Genomic DNA, 26,010 nt, shown 5'->3' with positions numbered 1-26,010 from the left:
GACATAGTGCCCTGTAAAACACATGACACCTGCAAGTGCTCGTCAGGGATTTGAACCCGGGACCTCTCACACCCGAAGCGAGAATCATACCCCTAGACCAATGAGCCACTGCAAAACAGTAACTTTATATGGCAACACTATCTGCTGACGAACCGGCATTCTCAGAAAAAAGGCTTCTGTGTAAGCCACAACGCCCTTACAAAACAGTAGACAACTGTAAGGGCTCAACCGAAATTTGAATCTGGGATTTCTCACGGCATGAACGAGAAGCATACTCCTAGACAACCAAGCCACTAAGCATAGAAATGTTTTATGTGCCGACACTATCTGCTGACAAACTGGAATTCTTCGAAAAACGTTTTTTATGAAAGCCATAAAGCCCTGTAAAACAACAGAACAATTGCAAGGGCTCGTCCGGGATTTGAACCCGGGACCTCTCGCACCCTAAGCGAGAATCATACCCCTAGACCAACGAGCCACAAAGCTTGAGGATTTCACAAGACATCAGAAGCAACAGATGGTCAGAAATCCTTATCTTACAAACATTGAAGAAGGGCTTTTTCTTCATTTGGACCCGGGACTTCTGCAATGGTTCGTCCAGGCTTTGAAAATGGGACCTCTCGCACCTTATGCGAGAATCAAGCCCGTAGACCAACGAGCACCTGCAAAACAGCCACTTTACATGGCAACACTATCTGCTGACAAACCGGCATTCTCAGAAAAAAGGCCTCTGTGTAAGCCACAACGACCTTACAAAACAGCAGACAACTGTAAGGGCTCAACCGAAATTTGAATCTGGGATTTCTCATTGCATGAACGAAAATCATACGCCTAGACCAGCAAGCCACTATGCAAAGGAATGTTTTATGTGGCGACACTATCTGCTGACAAACTGGAACTCTTCGAAAGACATTTTAATGAAAGACATAGTGCCCTGTAAAACACATGACACCTGCAAGGGCTCGTCCGGGATTTGAACCCGGGACATCTCACACCCGAAGCGAGAATCATACCCCTAGACCAACTAGCCACTGCAAAACAGTAACTTTATATGGCAACACTATCTGCTGACGAACTGGCATTCTCAGAAAAAAGGCTTCTGTGTAAGCCACAACGCCCTTACAAAACAGCAGACAACTGTAAGGGCTCAACCGAAATTTAAATCTGGGATTTCTCACGGCATGAACGAGAAGCATACTCCTAGACAACCAAGCCACTAAGCAAAGAAATGCTTTATGTGCCGACACTATCTGCTGACAACCTGGAATTCTTCGAAAAACGTTTTTTATGAAAGCCATAAAGCCCTGTAAAACAACAGAATTAATGCAAGGGCTCGTCCGGGATTTGAACCCGGGACCTCTCGCACCCTAAGCGAGAATCATACCCCTAGACCAACGAGCCACAAAAGCTTGACTATTTCACAAGACATCAGAAGCATCAGATAGTCAGAAATCCTTATCTTACAAACATTGAAGCAGGGCTTTTGCTTGATTTGGACCCGGGACTTCTGCAATGGTTCGTCCAGGCTTTGAAAACGGGTCCTCTCACACCTTATGCGAGAATCAAGCCCGTAGACCAACAAGCAACTGCAAAACAGCCACTTTACATGGCAACACTATCTGCTGACAAACTGGCATTCTCAGAAAAAAGACCTCTGTGTAAGCCACAACGACCTTACAAAACAGCAGACAACTGTAAGGGCTCAACCGAAATTTGAATCTGGGATTTCTCACGGCATGAACGAGAAGCATACTCCTAGACAACCAAGCCACTAAGCATAGAAATGTTTTATGTGGCGACACTATCTGCTGACAAACTGGAATTCTTCGAAAGACATTTTAATGAAAGACATAGTGCCCTGTAAAACACATGACACCTGAAAGGGCTCGTCCGGGATTTGAACCCAGGACCTCTCACACCCGAAGCAAGAATGATACCCCTAGACCAACGAGCCACTAAATTGAGAGCATTTCACATGGCCTCAGAAGTATCAGATAGTCAGAAAACTTTCTCTATAGAATCAAGGGCACCCTAAGCAAGAATCATACCCCTTGACCAACGAGCCACTGCAAAACAGTAACTTTATATGGCAACACTATCTGCTGACGAACTGGCATTCTCAGAAAAAAGGCCTCTGTGTAAGCCACAACGCCCTTACAAAACAGCAGACAACTGTAAGGGCTCAACCGAAATGTGAATCTGGGATTTCTCACGGCATAAACGGAAAGCATACTTCTAGACAACCAAACCACTATGGAAAGGAATGTTTTATGTGCCGACACTATCTGCTGACAAACTGGAATTCTTCGAAAAACGTTTTTTTATGAAAGCCATAATGCCCTGTAAAACAACAGAATAATTGCAAGGGTTCGTCCGAGATTTGAACCCGGGACCTCTCGCACCCTAAGCGAGAATCATACCCCTAGACCAACGAGCCACAAAAACTTGAATATTTCACAAGACATCAGAAGCAACAAATGGTCAGAAATCCTTATCTTACAAACATTGAAGCAGGGCTTTTGCTTCATTTGGACCCGGGACTTCTGCAATGGTTCGTCCAGGCTTTGAAAACGGGACCTCTCGCACCTTATGCGAGAATCAAGCCCGTAGACCAACTGCAAAACAGCCACTTTACATGGCAACACTATCTGCTGACAAACCGGCATTCTCAGAAAAAAGGCCTCTGTGTAAGCCACAACGCCCATACAAAAGACAACTGTAAGGGTTCAACTGAAAATTGAACCTAGGATTTCTCATGGCATGAAGGAGAATCATACTCCTAGACCAGCAAGCCACTATTCAAGAAATATTTTATGTGGCGACACTATCTGCTGACAAATTGGAATTCTTTGAAAGACAGTTTTACGAAAGACATAATGCCCTGTAAAACACAGTACACCTGCAAGGGCTCATCCGGGTATTAAACACAGGTCCTCACGCAACCGAAGCGAGAATCATACCCATAGACCAATGAGCCACTTAATTGAGAGAATTTCACAAGGCGTCAGATAGTCAGAAATCTTTCTCTAACGAATCAAGGGCACCCTTAGTGAGAGTCATACCCCTAGACCACCAAGCCACTGCAAAACAGCAACTTTATATGGCAACACTATCTGCTGACAAACTGGCATTCTCAGAAAAAAGGCCTCTGTGTAAGCCACAACGACCTTACAAAACAGCAGACAACTGTAAGGGCTCAACCGAAATTTGAATCTGGGATTTCTCATTGCATAAACGAAAATCATACGCCTAGACCAGCAAGCCACTATGCAAAGGAATGTTTTAAGTGGCGACACTATCTGCTGACAAACTGGAATTCTTCAAAAGACATTTTAATGAAAGACATAGTGCCCTGTAAAACACATGACACCTGCAAGGGCTCGTCCGGGATTTGAACCCGGGACCTCTCACACCCGAAGCGAGAATCATACCCCTAGACCAACGAGCCACTGCAAAACAGTAACTTTATATGGCAACACTATCTGCTGACGAACTGGCATTCTCAGAAAAAAAGTCTCTGTGTAAGCCACAACGCCCTTACAAAACAGCAGACAACTGTAAGGGCTCAACCGAAATTTGAATCTGGGATTTCTCACGGCATGAACGAGAAGCATACTCCTAGACAACGAAGCCACTAAGCATAGAAATGTTTTATGTGCCGACAATATCTGCTGACAAACTGGAATTCTTCGAAAAACGTTTTTTATGAAAGCCATAAAGCCCTGTAAAACAACAGAACAATTGCAAGGGCTCGTCCGGGATTTGAACCCGGGACCTCTCGCACCCTAAGCGAGAATCATACCCCTAGACCAACGAGCCACAAAAACTTGAATATTTCACAAGACATCAGAAGCAACAGATGGTCAGAAATCCTTATCTTACAAACATTGAAGCAGGGCTTTTGCTTCATTTGGACCCGGGACTTCTGCAATGGTTCGTCCAGGCTTTGAAAACGGGACCTCTCGCACCTTATGCGAGAATCAAGCCCGTAGACCAACGAGCAACTGCAAAACAGCCACTTTACATGGCAACACTATCTGCTGACAAACCGGCATTCTCAGAAAAAAGGCCTCTGTGTAAGCCACAACGCCCATACAAAAGACAACTGTAAGGGTTCAACTGAAATTTGAACCTAGGATTTCTCATGGCATGAAGGAGAATCATACTCCTAGACCAGCAAGCCACTATTCAAGAAATATTTTATGTGGCGACACTATCTGCTGACAAATTGGAATTCTTTGAAAGACGTTTTTACGAAAGACATAATGCCCTGTAAAACACAGTACACCTGCAAGGGCTCATCCGGGTATTAAACACACGTCCTCTCGCAACCGAAGCGAGAATTATACCCATAGACCAATGAGCCACTTAATTGAGAGAATTTCACAAGGCGTCAGATAGTCAGAAATCTTTCTCTAACGAATCAAGGGCACCCTTAGTGAGAGTCATACCCCTAGACCACCGAGCCACTGCAAAACAGCAACTTTATATGGCAACACTATCTGCTGACAAACTGGCATTCTCAGAAAAAAGGCCTCTGTGTAAGCCACAACGACCTTACAAAACAGCAGACAACTGTAAGGGCTCAACCGAAATTTGAATCTGGGATTTCTCATTGCATAAACGAAAATCATACGCCTAGACCAGCAGGCCACTATGCAAAGGAATGTTTTAAGTGGCGACACTATCTGCTGACAAACTGGAATTCTTCAAAAGACATTTTAATGAAAGACATAGTGCCCTGTAAAACACATGACACCTGCAAGTGCTCGTCAGGGATTTGAACCCGGGACCTCTCACACCCGAAGCGAGAATCATACCCCTAGACCAATGAGCCACTGCAAAACAGTAACTTTATATGGCAACACTATCTGCTGACGAACCGGCATTCTCAGAAAAAAGGCTTCTGTGTAAGCCACAACGCCCTTACAAAACAGTAGACAACTGTAAGGGCTCAACCGAAATTTGAATCTGGGATTTCTCACGGCATGAACGAGAAGCATACTCCTAGACAACCAAGCCACTAAGCATAGAAATGTTTTATGTGCCGACACTATCTGCTGACAAACTGGAATTCTTCGAAAAACGTTTTTTATGAAAGCCATAAAGCCCTGTAAAACAACAGAACAATTGCAAGGGCTCGTCCGGGATTTGAACCCGGGACCTCTCGCACCCTAAGCGAGAATCATACCCCTAGACCAACGAGCCACAAAAGCTTGAGGATTTCACAAGACATCAGAAGCAACAGATGGTCAGAAATCCTTATCTTACAAACATTGAAGAAGGGCTTTTTCTTCATTTGGACCCGGGACTTCTGCAATGGTTCGTCCAGGCTTTGAAAATGGGACCTCTCGCACCTTATGCGAGAATCAAGCCCGTAGACCAACGAGCACCTGCAAAACAGCCACTTTACATGGCAACACTATCTGCTGACAAACCGGCATTCTCAGAAAAAAGGCCTCTGTGTAAGCCACAACGACCTTACAAAACAGCAGACAACTGTAAGGGCTCAACCGAAATTTGAATCTGGGATTTCTCATTGCATGAACGAAAATCATACGCCTAGACCAGCAAGCCACTATGCAAAGGAATGTTTTATGTGGCGACACTATCTGCTGACAAACTGGAACTCTTCGAAAGACATTTTAATGAAAGACATAGTGCCCTGTAAAACACATGACACCTGCAAGGGCTCGTCCGGGATTTGAACCCGGGACATCTCACACCCGAAGCGAGAATCATACCCCTAGACCAACTAGCCACTGCAAAACAGTAACTTTATATGGCAACACTATCTGCTGACGAACTGGCATTCTCAGAAAAAAGGCTTCTGTGTAAGCCACAACGCCCTTACAAAACAGCAGACAACTGTAAGGGCTCAACCGAAATTTAAATCTGGGATTTCTCACGGCATGAACGAGAAGCATACTCCTAGACAACCAAGCCACTAAGCAAAGAAATGCTTTATGTGCCGACACTATCTGCTGACAACCTGGAATTCTTCGAAAAACGTTTTTTATGAAAGCCATAAAGCCCTGTAAAACAACAGAATTAATGCAAGGGCTCGTCCGGGATTTGAACCCGGGACCTCTCGCACCCTAAGCGAGAATCATACCCCTAGACCAACGAGCCACAAAAGCTTGAGGATTTCACAAGACATCAGAAGCATCAGATAGTCAGAAATCCTTATCTTACAAACATTGAAGCAGGGCTTTTGCTTCATTTGGACCCGGGACTTCTGCAATGGTTCGTCCAGGCTTTGAAAACGGGTCCTCTCACACCTTATGCGAGAATCAAGCCCATAGACCAACGAGCAACTGCAAAACAGCCACTTTACATGGCAACACTATCTGCTGACAAACCGGCATTCTCAGAAAAAAGACCTCTGTGTAAGCCACAACGCCCTTACAAAACAAAAGACAACTGTAAGGGCTCAACCGAAATGTGAATCTGGGATTTCTCACGGCATGAACGAAAAGCATACTTCTAGACAACCAAACCACTATGGAAAGGAATGTTTTATGTGCCGACACTATCTGCTGACAAACTGGAATTCTTCGAAAAACGTTTTTTTATGAAAGCCATAATGCCCTGTAAAACAACAGAATAATTGCAAGGGTTCGTCCGAGATCTGAACCCGGGACCTCTCGCACCCTAAGCGAGAATCATACCCCTAGACCAACGAGCCACAAAAACTTGAATATTTCACAAGACATCAGAAGCAACAGATGGTCAGAAATCCTTATCTTACAAACATTGAAGCAGGGCTTTTGCTTCATTTGGACCCGGGACTTCTGCAATGGTTCGTCCAGGCTTTGAAAACGGGACCTCTCGCACCTTATGCGAGAATCAAGCCCGTAGACCAACGAGCAACTGCAAAACAGCCACTTTACATGGCAACACTATCTGCTGACAAACCGGCATTCTCAGAAAAAAGGCCTCTGTGTAAGCCACAACGCCCATACAAAAGACAACTGTAAGGGTTCAACTGAAATTTGAACCTAGGATTTCTCATGGCATGAAGGAGAATCATACTCCTAGACCAGCAAGCCACTATTCAAGAAATATTTTATGTGGCGACACTATCTGCTGACAAATTGGAATTCTTTGAAAGACGTTTTTACGAAAGACATAATGCCCTGTAAAACACAGGACACCTGCAAGGGCTCATCCGGGTATTAAACACAGGTCCTCTCGCAACCGAAGCGAGAATCATACCCATAGACCAATGAGCCACTTAATTGAGAGAATTTCACAAGGCGTCAGATAGTCAGAAATCTTTCTCTAACGAATCAAGGGCACCCTTAGTGAGAGTCATACCCCTAGACCACCGAGCCACTGCAAAACAGCAACTTTATATGGCAACACTATCTGCTGACAAACTGGCATTCTCAGAAAAAAGGCCTCTGTGTAAGCCACAACGACCTTACAAAACAGCAGACAACTGTAAGGGCTCAACCGAAATTTGAATCTGGGATTTCTCATTGCATAAACGAAAATCATACGCCTAGACCAGCAGGCCACTATGCAAAGGAATGTTTTAAGTGGCGACACTATCTGCTGACAAACTGGAATTCTTCAAAAGACATTTTAATGAAAGACATAGTGCCCTGTAAAACACATGACACCTGCAAGTGCTCGTCAGGGATTTGAACCCGGGACCTCTCACACCCGAAGCGAGAATCATACCCCTAGACCAATGAGCCACTGCAAAACAGTAACTTTATATGGCAACACTATCTGCTGACGAACCGGCATTCTCAGAAAAAAGGCTTCTGTGTAAGCCACAACGCCCTTACAAAACAGCAGACAACTGTAAGGGCTCAACCGAAATTTGAATCTGGGATTTCTCACGGCATGAACGAGAAGCATACTCCTAGACAACCAAGCCACTAAGCATAGAAATGTTTTATGTGCCGACACTATCTGCTGACAAACTGGAATTCTTCGAAAAACGTTTTTTATGAAAGCCATAAAGCCCTGTAAAACAACAGAACAATTGCAAGGGCTCGTCCGGGATTTGAACCAGGGACCTCTCGCACCCTAAGCGAGAATCATACCCCTAGACCAACGAGCCACAAAAGCTTGAGGATTTCACAAGACATCAGAAGCAACAGATGGTCAGAAATCCTTATCTTACAAACATTGAAGAAGGGCTTTTGCTTCATTTGGACCCGGGACTTCTGCAATGGTTCGTCCAGGCTTTGAAAATGGGACCTCTCGCACCTTATGCGAGAATCAAGCCCGTAGACCAACGAGCACCTGCAAAACAGCCACTTTACATGGCAACACTATCTGCTGACAAACCGGCATTCTCAGAAAAAAGGCCTCTGTGTAAGCCACAACGACCTTACAAAACAGCAGACAACTGTAAGGGCTCAACCGAAATTTGAATCTGGGATTTCTCATTGCATGAACGAAAATCATACGCCTAGACCAGCAAGCCACTATGCAAAGGAATGTTTTATGTGGCGACACTATCTGCTGACAAACTGGAACTCTTCGAAAGACATTTTAATGAAAGACATAGTGCCCTGTAAAACACATGACACCTGCAAGGGCTCGTCCGGGATTTGAACCCGGGACATCTCACACCTGAAGCGAGAATCATACCCCTAGACCAACTAGCCACTGCAAAACAGTAACTTTATATGGCAACACTATCTGCTGACGAACTGGCATTCTCAGAAAAAAGGCTTCTGTGTAAGCCACAACGCCCTCACAAAACAGCAGACAACTGTAAGGGCTCAACCGAAATTTAAATCTGGGATTTCTCACGGCATGAACGAGAAGCATACTCCTAGACAACCAAGCCACTAAGCAAAGAAATGCTTTATGTGCCGACACTATCTGCTGACAACCTGGAATTCTTCGAAAAACGTTTTTTATGAAAGCCATAAAGCCCTGTAAAACAACAGAATTAATGCAAGGGCTCGTCCGGGATTTGAACCCGGGACCTCTCGCACCCTAAGCGAGAATCATACCCCTAGACCAACGAGCCACAAAAGCTTGACTATTTCACAAGACATCAGAAGCATCAGATAGTCAGAAATCCTTATCTTACAAACATTGAAGCAGGGCTTTTGCTTGATTTGGACCCGGGACTTCTGCAATGGTTCGTCCAGGCTTTGAAAACGGGTCCTCTCACACCTTATGCGAGAATCAAGCCCGTAGACCAACAAGCAACTGCAAAACAGCCACTTTACATGGCAACACTATCTGCTGACAAACTGGCATTCTCAGAAAAAAGACCTCTGTGTAAGCCACAACGACCTTACAAAACAGCAGACAACTGTAAGGGCTCAACCGAAATTTGAATCTGGGATTTCTCACGGCATGAACGAGAAGCATACTCCTAGACAACCAAGCCACTAAGCATAGAAATGTTTTATGTGGCGACACTATCTGCTGACAAACTGGAATTCTTCGAAAGACATTTTAATGAAAGACATAGTGCCCTGTAAAACACATGACACCTGAAAGGGCTCGTCCGGGATTTGAACCCAGGACCTCTCACACCCGAAGCAAGAATGATACCCCTAGACCAACGAGCCACTAAATTGAGAGCATTTCACATGGCCTCAGAAGTATCAGATAGTCAGAAAACTTTCTCTATAGAATCAAGGGCACCCTAAGCAAGAATCATACCCCTTGACCAACGAGCCACTGCAAAACAGTAACTTTATATGGCAACACTATCTGCTGACGAACTGGCATTCTCAGAAAAAAGGCCTCTGTGTAAGCCACAACGCCCTTACAAAACAGCAGACAACTGTAAGGGCTCAACCGAAATGTGAATCTGGGATTTCTCACGGCATAAACGGAAAGCATACTTCTAGACAACCAAACCACTATGGAAAGGAATGTTTTATGTGCCGACACTATCTGCTGACAAACTGGAATTCTTCGAAAAACGTTTTTTTATGAAAGCCATAATGCCCTGTAAAACAACAGAATAATTGCAAGGGTTCGTCCGAGATTTGAACCCGGGACCTCTCGCACCCTAAGCGAGAATCATACCCCTAGACCAACGAGCCACAAAAACTTGAATATTTCACAAGACATCAGAAGCAACAAATGGTCAGAAATCCTTATCTTACAAACATTGAAGCAGGGCTTTTGCTTCATTTGGACCCGGGACTTCTGCAATGGTTCGTCCAGGCTTTGAAAACGGGACCTCTCGCACCTTATGCGAGAATCAAGCCCGTAGACCAACTGCAAAACAGCCACTTTACATGGCAACACTATCTGCTGACAAACCGGCATTCTCAGAAAAAAGGCCTCTGTGTAAGCCACAACGCCCATACAAAAGACAACTGTAAGGGTTCAACTGAAAATTGAACCTAGGATTTCTCATGGCATGAAGGAGAATCATACTCCTAGACCAGCAAGCCACTATTCAAGAAATATTTTATGTGGCGACACTATCTGCTGACAAATTGGAATTCTTTGAAAGACAGTTTTACGAAAGACATAATGCCCTGTAAAACACAGTACACCTGCAAGGGCTCATCCGGGTATTAAACACAGGTCCTCACGCAACCGAAGCGAGAATCATACCCATAGACCAATGAGCCACTTAATTGAGAGAATTTCACAAGGCGTCAGATAGTCAGAAATCTTTCTCTAACGAATCAAGGGCACCCTTAGTGAGAGTCATACCCCTAGACCACCAAGCCACTGCAAAACAGCAACTTTATATGGCAACACTATCTGCTGACAAACTGGCATTCTCAGAAAAAAGGCCTCTGTGTAAGCCACAACGACCTTACAAAACAGCAGACAACTGTAAGGGCTCAACCGAAATTTGAATCTGGGATTTCTCATTGCATAAACGAAAATCATACGCCTAGACCAGCAAGCCACTATGCAAAGGAATGTTTTAAGTGGCGACACTATCTGCTGACAAACTGGAATTCTTCAAAAGACATTTTAATGAAAGACATAGTGCCCTGTAAAACACATGACACCTGCAAGGGCTCATCCGGGATTTGAACCCAGGACCTCTCACACCCGAAGCGAGAATCATACCCCTAGACCAACGAGCCACTGCAAAACAGTAACTTTATATGGCAACACTATCTGCTGACGAACTGGCATTCTCAGAAAAAAAGTCTCTGTGTAAGCCACAACGCCCTTACAAAACAGCAGACAACTGTAAGGGCTCAACCGAAATTTGAATCTGGGATTTCTCACGGCATGAACGAGAAGCATACTCCTAGACAACGAAGCCACTAAGCATAGAAATGTTTTATGTGCCGACAATATCTGCTGACAAACTGGAATTCTTCGAAAAACGTTTTTTATGAAAGCCATAAAGCCCTGTAAAACAACAGAACAATTGCAAGGGCTCGTCCGGGATTTGAACCCGGGACCTCTCGCACCCTAAGCGAGAATCATACCCCTAGACCAACGAGCCACAAAAGCTTGAGGATTTCACAAGACATCAGAAGCAACAGATGGTCAGAAATCCTTATCTTACAAACATTGAAGAAGGGCTTTTGCTTCATTTGGACCCGGGACTTCTGCAATGGTTCGTCCAGGCTTTGAAAATGGGACCTCTCGCACCTTATGCGAGAATCAAGCCCGTAGACCAACGAGCACCTGCAAAACAGCCACTTTACATGGCAACACTATCTGCTGACAAACCGGCATTCTCAGAAAAAAGGCCTCTGTGTAAGCCACAACGCCCTTACAAAACAAAAGACAACTGTAAGGGTTGAACTGAAATTTGAACCTAGGATTTCTCATGGCATGAAGCAGAATCATACTCCTAGACCAGCAAGCCACTATTCAAGAAATATTTTATGTGGCGACACTATCTGCTGACAAATTGGAATTCTTTGAAAGACGTTTTTACGAAAGACATAATGCCCTGTAAAACACAGTACACCTGCAAGGGCTCATCCGGGTATTAAACACAGGTCCTCTCGCAACCGAAGCGAGAATCATACCCATAGACAAATGAGCCACTTAATTGAGAGAATTTCACAAGGCGTCAGATAGTCAGAAATCTTTCTCTAACGAATCAAGGGCACCCTAAGCGAGAATCATACCCCTAGACCACCGAGCCACTGCAAAACAGCAACTTTATATGGCAACACTATCTGCTGACAAACTGGCATTCTCAGAAAAAAGGCCTCTGTGTAAGCCACAACGACCTTACAAAACAGCAGACAACTGTAAGGGCTCAACCGAAATTTGAATCTGGGATTTCTCATTGCATGAACGAAAATCATACGCCTAGACCAGCAAGCCACTATGCAAAGGAATGTTTTATGTGGCGACACTATCTGCTGACAAACTGGAATTCTTCGAATGACATTTTAATGAAAGACATAGTGCCCTGTAAAACACATGACACCTGCAAGGGCTCGTCCGGGATTTGAACCCGGGACCTCTCACACCCAAAGCGAGAATCATACCCCTAGACCAACGAGCCACTGCAAAACAGTAACTTTATATGGCAACACTATCTGCTGACGAACTGGCATTCTCAGAAAAAAGGCCTCTGTGTAAGCCACAATGCCCTTACAAAACAGCAGACAACTGTAAGGGCTCAACCGAAATTTGAATCTGGGATTTCTCACGGCATGAACGAAAAGCATACTGCTAGACAACCAAATCACTATGGAAAGGAATGTTTATGTGCCGACACTATCTGCTGACAAACTGGAATTCTTTGTAAATTGTTTTTTTATGAAAGCCATAATGCCCTGTAAAACAACAGAATAACTGCAAGGGCTCGTCCGGGATTTGAACCCGGGATCTCTCGCACCCTAAGCGAGAATCATACCCCTAGACCAACGAGCCACAAAAGCTTGACTATTTCACAAGACATCAGAAGCAACAGATGGTCAGAAATCCTTATCTTACAAACATTGAAGCAGGGCTTTTGCTTCTTTTGAACCCGGGACTTCTGCAATGGTTCGTTCAGGATTTGAAAACGGGACCTCTCGCACCTTATGCGAGAATCAAGCCTGTAGACCAACGAGCAACTGCAAAACAGCAACTTTACATGGCAACACTATCTGCTGACAAACTGGCATTCTCAGAAAAAAGACCTCTGTGTAAGCCTCAATGCCCTTACAAAACAAAAGACAACTGTAAGGGTTGTGCTGATTCGCCTTTATTTAATCACCCTAATTAAACAAAGTTAAAATCAGGATCCTCCCTTCGCTATATTTCTTAGCTAGAGTTTAGTTAAAGGATCGTCTTTAAAGAATGTATTTTGCAAAAGAATAAATTAGATCATACTTTACCACACAGGGTAACTCTGATGGGTTCTGGAAAATGAATTCAATGTCCACTCCAGTGAAGAAAAGTAATAAAATACACTTTTATTAATAAAACAAAATCCAGTGAAAAAGTAGAATAAACAAAAGACAAATAACAGAAACAAAATCCTTACTTCATTCTCCGGTGAGAATAAAGGGCCTACAACTCCCAGTATACAGAAGTCAGAAAGCGCAAAGCTGAACAGTACAAGTCAGCTTTTATACTCAGTGTCTCATATAATAGTGTTCATAAATCATGCAAAAACTGCTTAATTCATACATTCAAGGAGCATGCTAAATCGCTTGAACAATAGGAAAACAGATATATGAGTACATAAAATCAATACATGGGCCTTTGTAATATCGGCCTCACTTCTCTCAGTTATACCCCAGATTTAGCTGTTCAAACTCGGCCAGGAGCTGGGTAGAGAGCTCGGTAGAAGTACGGGGAGGGGGTTCATTCAAAGTACACAGGAGGGGGTAGCCTGAGGCACCTAAAGGTTCACAGAGAGTTCGTCCAGCTGGTTTGTTGATTCGGCGCGCCCTCTGCCGGAGCCTTCTGTTCTGCCTCTTACGTTTCACTTCATCACTAAGAGTTGTGCTTTTACGCATAGGAATATCAGAATACATCAGTGATCTTTTGCGTCTCAAATGATTAATGTCATCTGATCCATCAACCATCACACCCCCTCTTGACATTCTCAATTGAGACACAAAATAATCATTATCCAATTCATCTAGTACACAAGATCCATATATACACTGTTCTAGAGGAATAGCCCATCCATCAAAGCCAATTGACCAAAGATTAAATTTCTTTTCCCTTTTTTGGTATGAAAGTTGGACAGTTAGTAAGTTACTCTGTCCCAGGGAGGTCAGTAGTCTCCTTCCAATCCTCCTCATCCTCAAGAAGGGTCGAGCAGATGAGGTCAAGTTCGGCAATTGGTCCCAGGGCAGTCTGAGAATCAGACGATCCGTCAACAGAATGTCCTCCAACTTGGAACAAACCCATTGATCCTGCTTCCATGCCAGAACTTCGATCTGAGAATTTCACATATAAAACACCAGCTGAGGATTTAACTCCCATTAACACTTCCCCATTAACCCAATAGGGGTGGACAAAATACTTTGCCCTTCCTCGCCCCCTGTAAGTAATAACGGGTTTCCATGGCATAATTGACTGACCCACTGCACATGTTAAAGTTCTTAGTAAAGGCTGTAAATAGCTATCACTCCAACAAAGTATATAATGGATCTTGTTGAAATCCTGCCCCCCAAATATGAAACAGTCCATACAACAGAATTTCCTAACACCGTTCATGTGCCAATATATCTTGCATGCGGCTCGTCTCTGATGGTCGCAGTCAGGACTCATCCTGTAGGAGTTTCCTCCAAGCGGGATCTGAGGGAATCATATGTCATAATTTACCCCAATGTTACCCTTTAGAGACAAATTACTTTCTGTTTCATTTTCATTACTTGAGTAAATGTAATATTCGTTCTTGAACAATTATGTATTTTAATAGGTTACAAATTTGAGAAACCAAAAAGATTATTAGTTTAATATGCATTGAGTCTTTAAAAGTCAAAAATAAAAAAATTTCTTCTTAGAAAAATCTCAAAAACCATAAAAAACCCAAAAACCCCCCAAACTGCTTATCATTGTGTCTTGTACACAGGTATTTGGCACCTCTGTTATGATTGAATAAACAGACATAACACCTGTTAATGCAATCATAACTGCTTTTTCTTTTCCATTTAAATTTAAAGTAATAATAGAACTATATTCATTCAATATTATTACAATTTAGTGGATCAGAATTCAATTTACCTGTGCATAGTCTGCTCCCGACACAACGATACCAGTAGGTCCATAATTGTTGCTTTGAGATGCCATCTTAGAAGTTTTTCAGCTTCAAATTCAGGAGTTAGGTCAAAAGACTTTTCCTCAGCTCTGCCGTCTTAAGTTTGCATCTATGCTAAAGGATGGTGAGTTTATATCATAGAGGACGGCCTTGCAGTATGCCTTTGTCAGCTTTGCTACTTTGACCTCAGCTTCATATATTTTCTCCTTGTACACAGGCAGCTGAGGGCTCCCAATGAGCTGCATAATTTCACAAATTTCAGGGAGATAGACACAAGTAATATCACTGCGATTATACATCCTATGATAATCAGAACTAGTTTCACCCATCCCCACCAGCTCATTATGGTTCGTTTAATAATTTCAACTGTTGTTCCTACACCCATGCTAAATATTATGCCTGCATTTTGCAAAGTCTTTTTAATCTTAACAATTGTTGGAACCTCGTAGTCTTCAATCTCTAATGCTGATATCCAATTGTGCACAAAATGCCAATTAGGACCCAAACTTACACCTTCAATATAATCATCGATTAATTGAACAATTTTTCTTTTAGGGTCATATGGTTCCAGCCCAATTGAAGCACAATGTTTTTTAACTTGGTTCTCGTACTTCGCCACTAGAGGGAGTACTGACACAAACATTGCATGCCAAGGGATGGAGCAGTTAATTCTGTCACACTTATCCCTGATCTTTCCAGTTATGATAGAATAGTTTTCCCAAGAGCAGAAGTTATTTTCTCCCTTTAATAATCGTATTTCTTCTCCTTGTCTAGCATACGGTGGAATATATTTATAAGTCCAATTATTAAAGATATCTGGATCACACTCTTGTAACTCAGCCCCTATTAGGCTTGCAGTATTGTTTAGTTCATTGTCTTTATACAAATTCCATTTGAATCCACTAAAACCCATATTTAAGGTAGATTCGCCCTTCCAGGGTTCATTAGTAGAGTTTCCATATGAAACATCAACCAAATTCCTGGTGAAAATTGTTTTTCTAAAATTTGTATTAAAGAATCCTAGCTTATTAAATTGATGGCGATAAGCTCCCATGAGCTTATGGCTAAAATCAAATTTAATGTAGAACTTATTATGCCATAGGCCGTGCACACTGTCTACCAATCCCATATGGACCGGGCTTGGCCTAATTTTATATTGCGTTACTGACATCATTTCCCATTTGTATACATATAAAGCTAGAGCCATTCTATATTGTTGATCCGGAATAGATTTAATAAAATCTGTTATTCCACTTTTATTGGCCAAATCTTCTGGCATACCATGACTGCTATCTAACAGCCAGGGGTGTATTCCACGATTCTCTAGCCAATTTTTGTCAATGAAACATTTTATGGTTTGACAGGTTTCATTTAGAACCCTTTCTTCTCTAAGGCCCATATATCTGACATAAGATTTCCATTTATCAAATATTACACTTTCATATTGATCCATCAGATCTTGATCATAGAGTGACTGACCCTCTATGTAGCAATACCAATAACTGGCTTTAGTCAGATCTGTACAATATTTTACCATATTGTGTTGGAAAAAGGATGCCCATGAATCTGGTTTTAATGATCCATATCGCTTAATAAGAAATTTAGCCCCCGTAGCGCCAAAAGGCCTCATCCCTAATTTATAAATGCAATCTCTTTCACTGTCGCAATATTTTCCTTGGGTGAAATGCTTTTTACATGTTACCCATTCTAATTCCTCATAAGGAATGACTGGTTTTGTCTTATACACACCTAATATTAGATGGCTACTGTTCAAATCGTCAGGCCAATATGTCACATGTCCTTTAGCTCCCGCCATTAACCAATTTGTTAATCTGCGTTTTCTTGAGCTGTCATTACCTGTTTCTGACAATATACCCACTTTACTTATTCGGCTAGTGTGTAGGCCTCTAAGTATTTTGTCATTTCTGGGTACAGAAATGGAGTCGGACATTATCCATTGTTTAGCGTCTGTCAAGTTCTGCCAACAATGTCCTACTGATTTGCTTACTTCAACTCCTAATTCCAAACTCCAGACGCTCAGGCTACTTTCATTAGTCCACATAGTCTGGTTTTCATTTAGGATTTCAAGCCCAATCAGTTTTACATGGGATGCATTTAAAACTATAAGCCTATCCCATTTATACCGTACTTTATTATTAATCAGACCATTATATTTGGATGGTATGAATAAAGCACTTGGGTTCGAATGATTACATACCCAAAATTTGTCGTCAATATTTCTGATGTATGATCTTATCATTGTTACAAAATCACTACTATTGTAGGTTTTATTTTTCACAGTTATTTCCTGATTTGGACATACCCAATTTTCTGTTTTCTCAACATGTCTACATACATGTCGGGTTTCTTCTGTGCTTTGAGTTTGTATCTCAAGTCCTCTGAAGATTAAGCCTAATACGATTAGGAGTAAAGAGCTAGTTATCAATATACTCATCACAGCATCTTTAATCTGTGACTCTGTACACTTCCTGCTGGCCCTTCCTCTCTGCTCCGGCTCACCTTTCTCCATGCTTCCTGTAACAGAGAACAGAGACAAACTCGTTTCATCCTATTCTGTCCCTCGACTGAATTTTTTGGAGATCCACTTTTTCAATTGTATTATTTTATTTCCTGATTCCAAATCCTGGTTATCTTTTGATCTATTCAGATAAACATTTATTCCCTGAATACATTCACCAATACCCAGGTAACTTCCTGTTAAATTTAACAGAACAGTTAAATCCAGAATTTCTATCCTAGATTTATCCTCATCACTCGGTTCACGAGTCATTAAATGATATGGTTGTGTGGATCTGATTATTTTGAGTTTTGCTGTCCCTTCTCTAAAGGATTGTGAAGATCCATAAACTGAGATGTTTGTTTCAGTGAAATAACTGGGTTCGTCTTTCGGTTCGCATACTTTGATGCATTGATTAAATGTCATTTCTTTTGCTTTAATTATTATAGCGTCAGAAAGTTCACATTTAAACCACTCACTGTCATGCAAAAGCCATACACATGCTCCTAGGCCACCTCTCTTGTGGCTGACATGTTTGTGCAACTGCATTCTGACAGCGGTCTCCCATCCACCTAAGTGAGTGAGATATATCAGGCCATTCCGAAAACTCTCGTTTCCGTTCAAAGACTCCTGCCCGCCTGGTAATCCTCCTGGACAAAAGGACAGTTCTCTGAGTCTTTGGGCCATCCATTTTGAATCTGCATTTGTCATTAGGGACACTGGGTTTATGTCCCACATTGTCATTATTCTATTTTCAACTAAGGCCCCTAAGGCCTTTCTGGATTTTCGAGTCATCCATATTTGCTTTTTGCTAATCAACTTTAAGCACTTGCAACTGAATAGACTCTTACATCTGTCACACGATGTAAATTCTTCCCCATCATACACACATCGGCATTCCCTTCCTAGGGCAATAAACCGTTGTTTACATGACTGACAGTTTCGGCATAAGCATCCATCCTGCTTTATCTCATATTGTTCGATTTCGACCTTCTGGTGTGACTCTCTGCAATCACCACAGATGGTGACATCATGCAAAGCACACGCATCGATATCTCCTAACTCATTCCACCACGGGAAATGAGCTCCTAAACCATGCTGAATTAGCAACTCTGCTTTATTCGGCCTATTTGCATATAAGCCTTCAGCTAGTTTAAACGCTACATTAGGTTTTCCACATACGGCGCAGTCTTCGATCCTATAACTGGTAGCTGGTGTTCCTGGTACACTAACAGATTTTCTTCCCAGAGCTCTATCATATTCTGGCTTAAGCCATTTTTCAATGGTTAAGTGTCCAGAAAAACCTCTAACAATTCTGATGAAGCCTTTTTGCTTATAAAGGCCTTCACAAGTTTTGAGGTCACAGGTCAAGTTTGTGTCTGCCATTATTCCGGCTTCTTTATTATGTCTCTGAGACTCCAAATACCGTTGGCTTCTAATTCTACGGTAGTATTAGATGGTATTGATTTAACTTTATCTTCCGTGCCTAGATTTTCTTTAAATCTATGCCCTCGGACTCTTTTCTGTATGTAGACTATGTCGCCTACCTTTATTTTGGCCCTGTTTCTTGGTGGATTTTCCTCCTTTTCAGGTACAGGGACTCTGTAATTTACAAATTTTAAGCAATCAATAAGCTGTTCGTCCCAAGGTAAATCTGAATTTTTACAAAAATAATTTTTAATTTCTTTTATTCGCCTCTCGGCGATTCCATTACTCGAGGGTTGATATTTCACGGATTTAATTAATTTTGCCCCTGAATCTTTTATAAACTGTTCTACCTTTCGACCTGAAAGGTTAAAAGCTCCGTCGGCTCTGACTCGATTAGGTACTCCCCTAAATTTGAACCATTGTTGTAAACTTTCAATTACTACTTCTTCTGTAGCTTGTTTACAAGGAAAGATCTGCGTATACTCACTCGCGTTGTCTGTGATCAAAAGAAAATAACAATTTTTCTTTTTCGTTTGCGGTCTAATAGGTCCAGCAAAATCCATGCTAATTTCATCGTTCTCATGATCTGTTTTTATAGATCCGTAATCATTAAAACGTGAATCAATTGCTTTTCTGCAATTTGGACAGTTCACTTTTATCTTATAGTACTCAGACTTTAAGTTTTGTATATTTAGGCCTAAAGCATGACAATATACCGCTAAATATTTCGTGGTAGGATGCTTTAACTCTATATGTAATTTTTCAAGTAAGTCCTTTTGACTTTCCTTGGTAACAGCCCGTACTCTACGCACATAACTGTCTACTTCCTTATTCCCTATAGCAGCCGTCGTATTCTGTGACGTATGGCTGGTTTGATGCAACACTGTTGGTGTAATTTCTGTGATCAGCTCATCTATTACCCTCCAGTCGTCGGCTTGTTTTAATGGCTTCCCTTTGGAAGTATTAAAATCATTATTTTTCCATGCACCTAAATGTTCCTCTACAGCTTGATAGATATAATCACTATCAGTTACTATAAAACATTTAAGGTCATTCAGCTGTTTGGCTTTCTCTAAAGCTTTCCTGAATGCTTTTACTTCAGCAGCTTGTGCGCTTAGCCCTGCCTCTAAGCTACCTTTATCTGACTCAGTGACTTTTCGGCCTTTCTTTCGTATCCATCCCCATCTAGTTATTCCCTGCTCGGTTGTGCCGTCAGTATAATAACAGACTTTGTCTATGGGGACCTTGGTAGTCTTTTCGGCCTTAGGAATTTTGTCAGAGTGAAAGCTGAACTGAGTATCGTTTAAGATTGACGACCACTTAGCCCACGTATGACGGTGAACGCGTCTATTTTCACAGATTAAATTTTTCGATTCCCTTACTATTTGATTTATTCCTTCACCTTTGGCTTTAACCAGTATCTGCTGGTCTAGTGCGAGGGCTTTCAGAGTTAGTAAAGATTTAGCGAGTGTGGCTAAAAGGTCGCCGCCACTCATGTTCTGCAGCTTTCTCTGGTTTGCTGGCTTGCTGTAGGATATGAAATTAACAGGGTGTTTTTCATTTGACGCATTGTAAATTATTATCTCAATTTCATCCTCCGTATTAGCTATCTTTGCTACTAACGGAGTGGTTTCGTCTCTTCTCACAAGACGACCACTATTTAAAGCTTCATCTATGAGTTTAGCCTTTATTTCGGAAAGTTTCTCATTCCAAGTTAAAACTCCCCCTTTAGTCGCATTATAAAGAGGTTTCGCATGTCTAGCATATCCGGGGATTAAATCTCTTACAAAGTTTAATGTGCCCAGCATGCTTTGTAATTGTTTTAAAGTGGTTATTTCTTTTCCTCTCAATTCCTTCAGTTTATTTTCTGTAGTTTGCGACAGAAATCGTTCATTACCAGTTATTTGAAATCCTAAAAATTCAACATCATCTTTAGCGATTTCCATCTTTTTGTAGTTTAATCTGAATCCTTCTTTAGTTAGTCGGCTTAAGGTCTCATCTAGTATTTTAAGATGTTCTTCTTCATCATTAGTAACGATTAAAATGTCATCTATGTACACTACAATAGGAAGGCCTTTAAGAATTTCCATCATTATGGCTTGAAAAGCATTTGGAGAATTCTTAAATCCTTGTGGTAGAACATTATATACATACTGTTTGTTCTCAAAGGTAAATGCGGTGCGCGCTCTGCTCTCAGGCTTAAGCGGCACAGACCAAAATCCATTCGCAAGATCTATTTTGGACAACAGTCTCCCCTCTGGGGCTGCGCCCGTAGCATCTCTTGCATTAATCAGATATCTTGTATCTGGTACAGTTTGTTTGTTTAATGCTTTATAATTTGTTACCAACCTCCACCCCCCGTCGGGTTTTGCTACCGCTTGAATAGGGGAATTTGTTGGCGCATTATCAACTTCTTTAATTATCCCTTTTCGTTTTAATTCTTCAATTGTGATTTTTATTTCAGGCAACGCGCTTTTGTTAATCGGATACTGCCTTTGTGGTGGTGGAATACCACCTTTTATTTCGTACTGCCATTTATCAGATAATTTTCCGCAATCATTTTTACTTCTTGCGGCGTGAGTTTGATATTTTCTTAATATCTCTGTAACTTTAGTACGGTCGGCTTTGCTGGTTTCGGCCATTCTTTTTATTTCCTGCTCCAGGTTTATTTGTTTTAACCAGCCTATTTGTTTGCTTTCTATTATTGTACTGGCATCTTTTAGTGTCATTAAATTATTAACACCTTTGATAATTTGCAAGTTTTTCCAATCATAAACTTTATGCGTTTCTATATTACCTCTAAAGTCTTTTACATTAAACGCGTTTTTTGTTTCTTTTGCTTCTTTAGGCAGCTGACTTACTACCGTAACATCTGCTCCTGTATCAAGATCAAATAATATTCCCTCGTAATTTATGTTTAAATTCATATCTGCCGTTTCTGTAACCTGTTTAGACATTATGGCCTTTTTTCCTGGAGTCAGGCAACCCTATTCCTCTTGATTTCGGGGCGTTTTTCGGTTACTATTCACGACTCTCTCGTTGCTCTTAACTTCTCTAGTTTTATTTTTTGATTTTGACTGCTTCTTTTTATTTCTTTTATCTAGTAATTCCTGTCTCTGCTCTGGGGTCATTCTTTCCCAGTTCTCTTTTGAGACATAATCACTTTCTGCAGGTTTCTGCTTGAAATCTGATTTTTGGAATTTATTTCTGCTCTTTGGTTTTTCCTGCATTGACTTTTGATGTCTCTCTGTAGCAGCAGCGTCTGCTCTGTGTCTCTGCTGCCTGCCTCTTCTTGCGGGCGGGGCTCTTTGTGCTCTCTGAGCTGCTGCTCTCGGAGGCTGAATTCTCTGCTTCTCTGAGATTAACCTTCTCTTCCTCTCCCACCTGATGGCGAAATTAGATAATTCTATCCAGGTGGTTTCTGGCCCTAAAAGTCTCGCTTCAGCTAAGCCAGGGACTAAATCTGTCACCTCTTGGAGTTCTCTTATCAGTGCATACACTGATTCGACTTTACCCTGTCTATCAAGACAATACGGGTAAACTCCAATTGCTCTGATCATTTCAGCGCGATCGTTTCTTTCATCTTCTGGGCTCTTGCCCAGAATTGTGCCTAGCTGCAACCTTACAGTAGCGGGTGCAATTCTTTTGCGCGTGTGATGCACGATCATAGCTTCTATTAGATCGTCATCCGCTTTATAAAGTTCGCCCATTCTAACAATTTCTTGAGCTTTATCCATAATGGTTGCTTCCGCAGGAAAAGATAGCTGAGATAGCGGATAGAGGGCTCTTTCTTTTAGTTCACTAACGACCTGAGAAGATTTAGTCTTTTTATTTTTTCCCGCCAGCATGATGGATTTTCTTACTGAAAATTCATCATCGGAGGAGCCTGTTGCTTCAGAGCTTTCAGTCTCGCTTGATTCACTCGGGAGCGGGGTGTCCTGTCTCCTATTTCCCCCGGTGATTGTCTGGTAGTCACTTTTAGCAAAGTGCTTTCTTATCTTATGTACTGTTCCTAATTTAGGATCGTATTTGCTCGACGCGTTTTCATCTTCAGTCATCCCGGACCAGATTATTCCGCTGATTAAAGCTTGAAGCGCGTCGGCAAGCTCGCATACCATGTCTAATTTGGCTTTTTGATTTATATCTGTCCGTTCAAGGATCTCATCTGCGGTACATGCTGTCGCCAGGTAAATCATGTCAGCGTTATCTTTCTGCTCTGAGCGCGTGTTGCCCTCAACCTTTTTCAGCTGTATTTTAAACCCTTTGGGGATGGTAACTCTCCTGTTCCCTGCTTCAATAAAGCGCCCATCAACGTGAGCTGACGTTTTTCTGTCTTTTGAGCTCGGCCTGGCATTCTTTTGCCTGATCCTACCCCTTATCTGGAGAACTCTATCTTCTTCTGATGACGAGTCGCTCGAGCTGTCTTTTCTTAAAGGACTCATTTTGTGAATCCTATTTGTTGCGGCTTTTAGAGGATTTAAAGGGGTATGTTTTGTTTTAGCTCTCGCTTTTCGCATTAGGGTTTCATCATACGGTGTACTAGTAGATGGACCCCACTGAATCTGTCGATCAGTCTCAGGTTCTTTGTCTCTTTGCGAAGGCAAAAAGGTAATTTCCGACCTGTATGGAGCGGCGGCATGAGCCTGCTCGCCCAAAATTGAACCAGCTCTTTCATCCTCTGATTCAGCATAAAATTCAGGGCTCACGGTTGTGCTATTTTTTAGCACTCTTATTCGTCCTCTGAATCGCTCTGGGAATTGTACGGGACCTTTATGGTTATGTAGAATTAAATCTACCTGTTCACCGGTACCCGTAGCTTTGTCTATAGCGTCGAACAATTCCAGCCAGTTATTTTCTTGATCGCTTACGCCTATGTAAACACAATTACCTATTGTACACGATTGAGGCGAAACATGTAAAGGATTCTCCTTTTTACGTGTTTTCAACTCCTCATTTGAGATAAGATGGATTTGAATACCCGAAGCGTCAGTCATGTTTTTGTATAGAATATAGATCCTTCTTTAGGTCTATGTGCACTTTATTCTATACTTGCTCGAGAGATTTCTTTTTCGGGCGTCCCCTACTTTCTCTCTTAATCTAATTCTCTTTTCGCAAAAATATTAACATTCCTCGCTGGGGCCTCCATGTGCTGATTCGCCTTTATTTAATCACCCTAATTAAACAAAGTTAAAATCAGGATCCTCCCTTCGCTATATTTCTTAGCTAGAGTTTAGTTAAAGGATCGTCTTTAAAGAATGTATTTTGCAAAAGAATAAATTAGATCATACTTTACCACACAGGGTAACTCTGATGGGTTCTGGAAAATGAATTCAATGTCCACTCCAGTGAAGAAAAGTAATAAAATACACTTTTATTAATAAAACAAAATCCAGTGAAAAAGTAGAATAAACAAAAGACAAATAACAGAAACAAAATCCTTACTTCATTCTCCGGTGAGAATAAAGGGCCTACAACTCCCAGTATACAGAAGTCAGAAAGCGCAAAGCTGAACAGTACAAGTCAGCTTTTATACTCAGTGTCTCATATAATAGTGTTCATAAATCATGCAAAAACTGCTTAATTCATACATTCAAGGAGCATGCTAAATCGCTTGAACAATAGGAAAACAGATATATGAGTACATAAAATCAATACATGGGCCTTTGTAATATCGGCCTCACTTCTCTCAGTTATACCCCAGATTTAGCTGTTCAAACTCGGCCAGGAGCTGGGTAGAGAGCTCGGTAGAAGTACGGGGAGGGGGTTCATTCAAAGTACACAGGAGGGGGTAGCCTGAGGCACCTAAAGGTTCACAGAGAGTTCGTCCAGCTGGTTTGTTGATTCGGCGCGCCCTCTGCCGGAGCCTTCTGTTCTGCCTCTTACGTTTCACTTCATCACTAAGAGTTGTGCTTTTACGCATAGGAATATCAGAATACATCAGTGATCTTTTGCGTCTCAAATGATTAATGTCATCTGATCCATCAACCATCACAGGGTTCAACTGAAATTTGAACCTAGGATTTCTCATGGCATAAAGGAGAATCATACTCCTAGACCAGCAAGCCACTATTCAAGAAATATTTTATGTGGCGACACTATCTGCTGACAAATTGGAATTCTTTGAAAGACGTTTTTACGAAAGACATAATGCCCTGTAAAACACAGTACACCTTCAAGGGCTCATCCGGTTATTGAACCCGGGTCCTCTCGCAACCGAAGCGAGAATCACACCCATAGACCAATGAGCCATAAAACTGAGACAATTTCACAAGGCGTCAGATAGTCAGAAATCTTTTTCTAACGAATCAAGGGCACCCTAAGTGAGAGTCATACCCCTAGACCACCGAGCCACTGCAAAACAGCAAATTTATATGGCAACACTATCTGCTGACAAACCGGCATTCTCAGAAAAAAGGCCTCTGTGTAAGCCACAACGACCTTACAAAACAGTAGACAACTGTAAGGGCTCAACCGAAATTTGAATCTGGGATTTCTCATTGCATGAACGAAAGTCATACGCCTAGACCAGCAAGCCACTATGCAAAGGAATGTTTTATGTGGCGACACTCTGCTGACAAACTGGAATTCTTCGAAAGACATTTTAATGAAAGACATAGTGCCCTGTAAAACACATGACACCTGCAAGGGCTCGTTCGGGATTTGAACCCGTGACTTCTCACACCGGAAGCGAGAATCATACCCCTAGACCAACGAGCCACTAAATTGGAACAGTTTCACATGGCCTCAAAAGCATCAGATAGTCAGAAAACTTTCTCTAACGAATCAAGGGCACCCTAAGTGAGAATCATACCCCTAGACCAATGAGCCACTGCAAAACAGTAACTTTATATGGCAACACTATCTGCTGACGAACTGGCATTCTCAGAAAAAAGGCCTCTGTGTAAGCCACAACGCCCTTACA

The 26,010-nt window shown here is 41.9% G+C and overlaps 11 non-coding genes across 11 annotated transcripts; all 11 read right to left on the bottom strand.

Annotated features, from left to right (window-relative positions):
• Nucleotides 1-406: 406 nt before the first annotated feature.
• trnap-agg (transfer RNA proline (anticodon AGG)) lies at nt 407-478 on the bottom strand. The gene has a single exon. It is a non-coding gene; the product is annotated as a tRNA-Pro (tRNA).
• Nucleotides 479-1,329: 851 nt separating this feature from the next.
• On the bottom strand, nt 1,330-1,401 carry trnap-agg (transfer RNA proline (anticodon AGG)). The gene has a single exon. It is a non-coding gene; the product is annotated as a tRNA-Pro (tRNA).
• Nucleotides 1,402-3,376: 1,975 nt separating this feature from the next.
• On the bottom strand, nt 3,377-3,448 carry trnap-cgg (transfer RNA proline (anticodon CGG)). The gene has a single exon. It is a non-coding gene; the product is annotated as a tRNA-Pro (tRNA).
• Nucleotides 3,449-3,747: 299 nt separating this feature from the next.
• On the bottom strand, nt 3,748-3,819 carry trnap-agg (transfer RNA proline (anticodon AGG)). Its single transcript has one exon. It is a non-coding gene; the product is annotated as a tRNA-Pro (tRNA).
• A 1,317-nt stretch (nt 3,820-5,136) lies between these two features.
• trnap-agg (transfer RNA proline (anticodon AGG)) lies at nt 5,137-5,208 on the bottom strand. Its single transcript has one exon. It is a non-coding gene; the product is annotated as a tRNA-Pro (tRNA).
• An 852-nt stretch (nt 5,209-6,060) lies between these two features.
• Nucleotides 6,061-6,132, bottom strand: trnap-agg (transfer RNA proline (anticodon AGG)). Its single transcript has one exon. It is a non-coding gene; the product is annotated as a tRNA-Pro (tRNA).
• Nucleotides 6,133-8,929: 2,797 nt separating this feature from the next.
• Nucleotides 8,930-9,001, bottom strand: trnap-agg (transfer RNA proline (anticodon AGG)). Its single transcript has one exon. It is a non-coding gene; the product is annotated as a tRNA-Pro (tRNA).
• Nucleotides 9,002-10,976: 1,975 nt separating this feature from the next.
• On the bottom strand, nt 10,977-11,048 carry trnap-cgg (transfer RNA proline (anticodon CGG)). The gene has a single exon. It is a non-coding gene; the product is annotated as a tRNA-Pro (tRNA).
• Nucleotides 11,049-11,347: 299 nt separating this feature from the next.
• Nucleotides 11,348-11,419, bottom strand: trnap-agg (transfer RNA proline (anticodon AGG)). The gene has a single exon. It is a non-coding gene; the product is annotated as a tRNA-Pro (tRNA).
• Nucleotides 11,420-12,370: 951 nt separating this feature from the next.
• trnap-ugg (transfer RNA proline (anticodon UGG)) lies at nt 12,371-12,442 on the bottom strand. The gene has a single exon. It is a non-coding gene; the product is annotated as a tRNA-Pro (tRNA).
• A 299-nt stretch (nt 12,443-12,741) lies between these two features.
• Nucleotides 12,742-12,813, bottom strand: trnap-agg (transfer RNA proline (anticodon AGG)). The gene has a single exon. It is a non-coding gene; the product is annotated as a tRNA-Pro (tRNA).
• Nucleotides 12,814-26,010: the final 13,197 nt, after the last annotated feature.

The sequence above is a fragment of the Danio rerio genome, chromosome 4 (genome assembly GCF_052040795.2).
Source record: "Danio rerio strain M-AB ecotype USA chromosome 4, GRCz13ab, whole genome shotgun sequence".
Lineage (NCBI taxonomy): Eukaryota > Metazoa > Chordata > Actinopteri > Cypriniformes > Danionidae > Danio > Danio rerio.
This window is presented reverse-complemented; position numbering and strand designations above follow the sequence as displayed.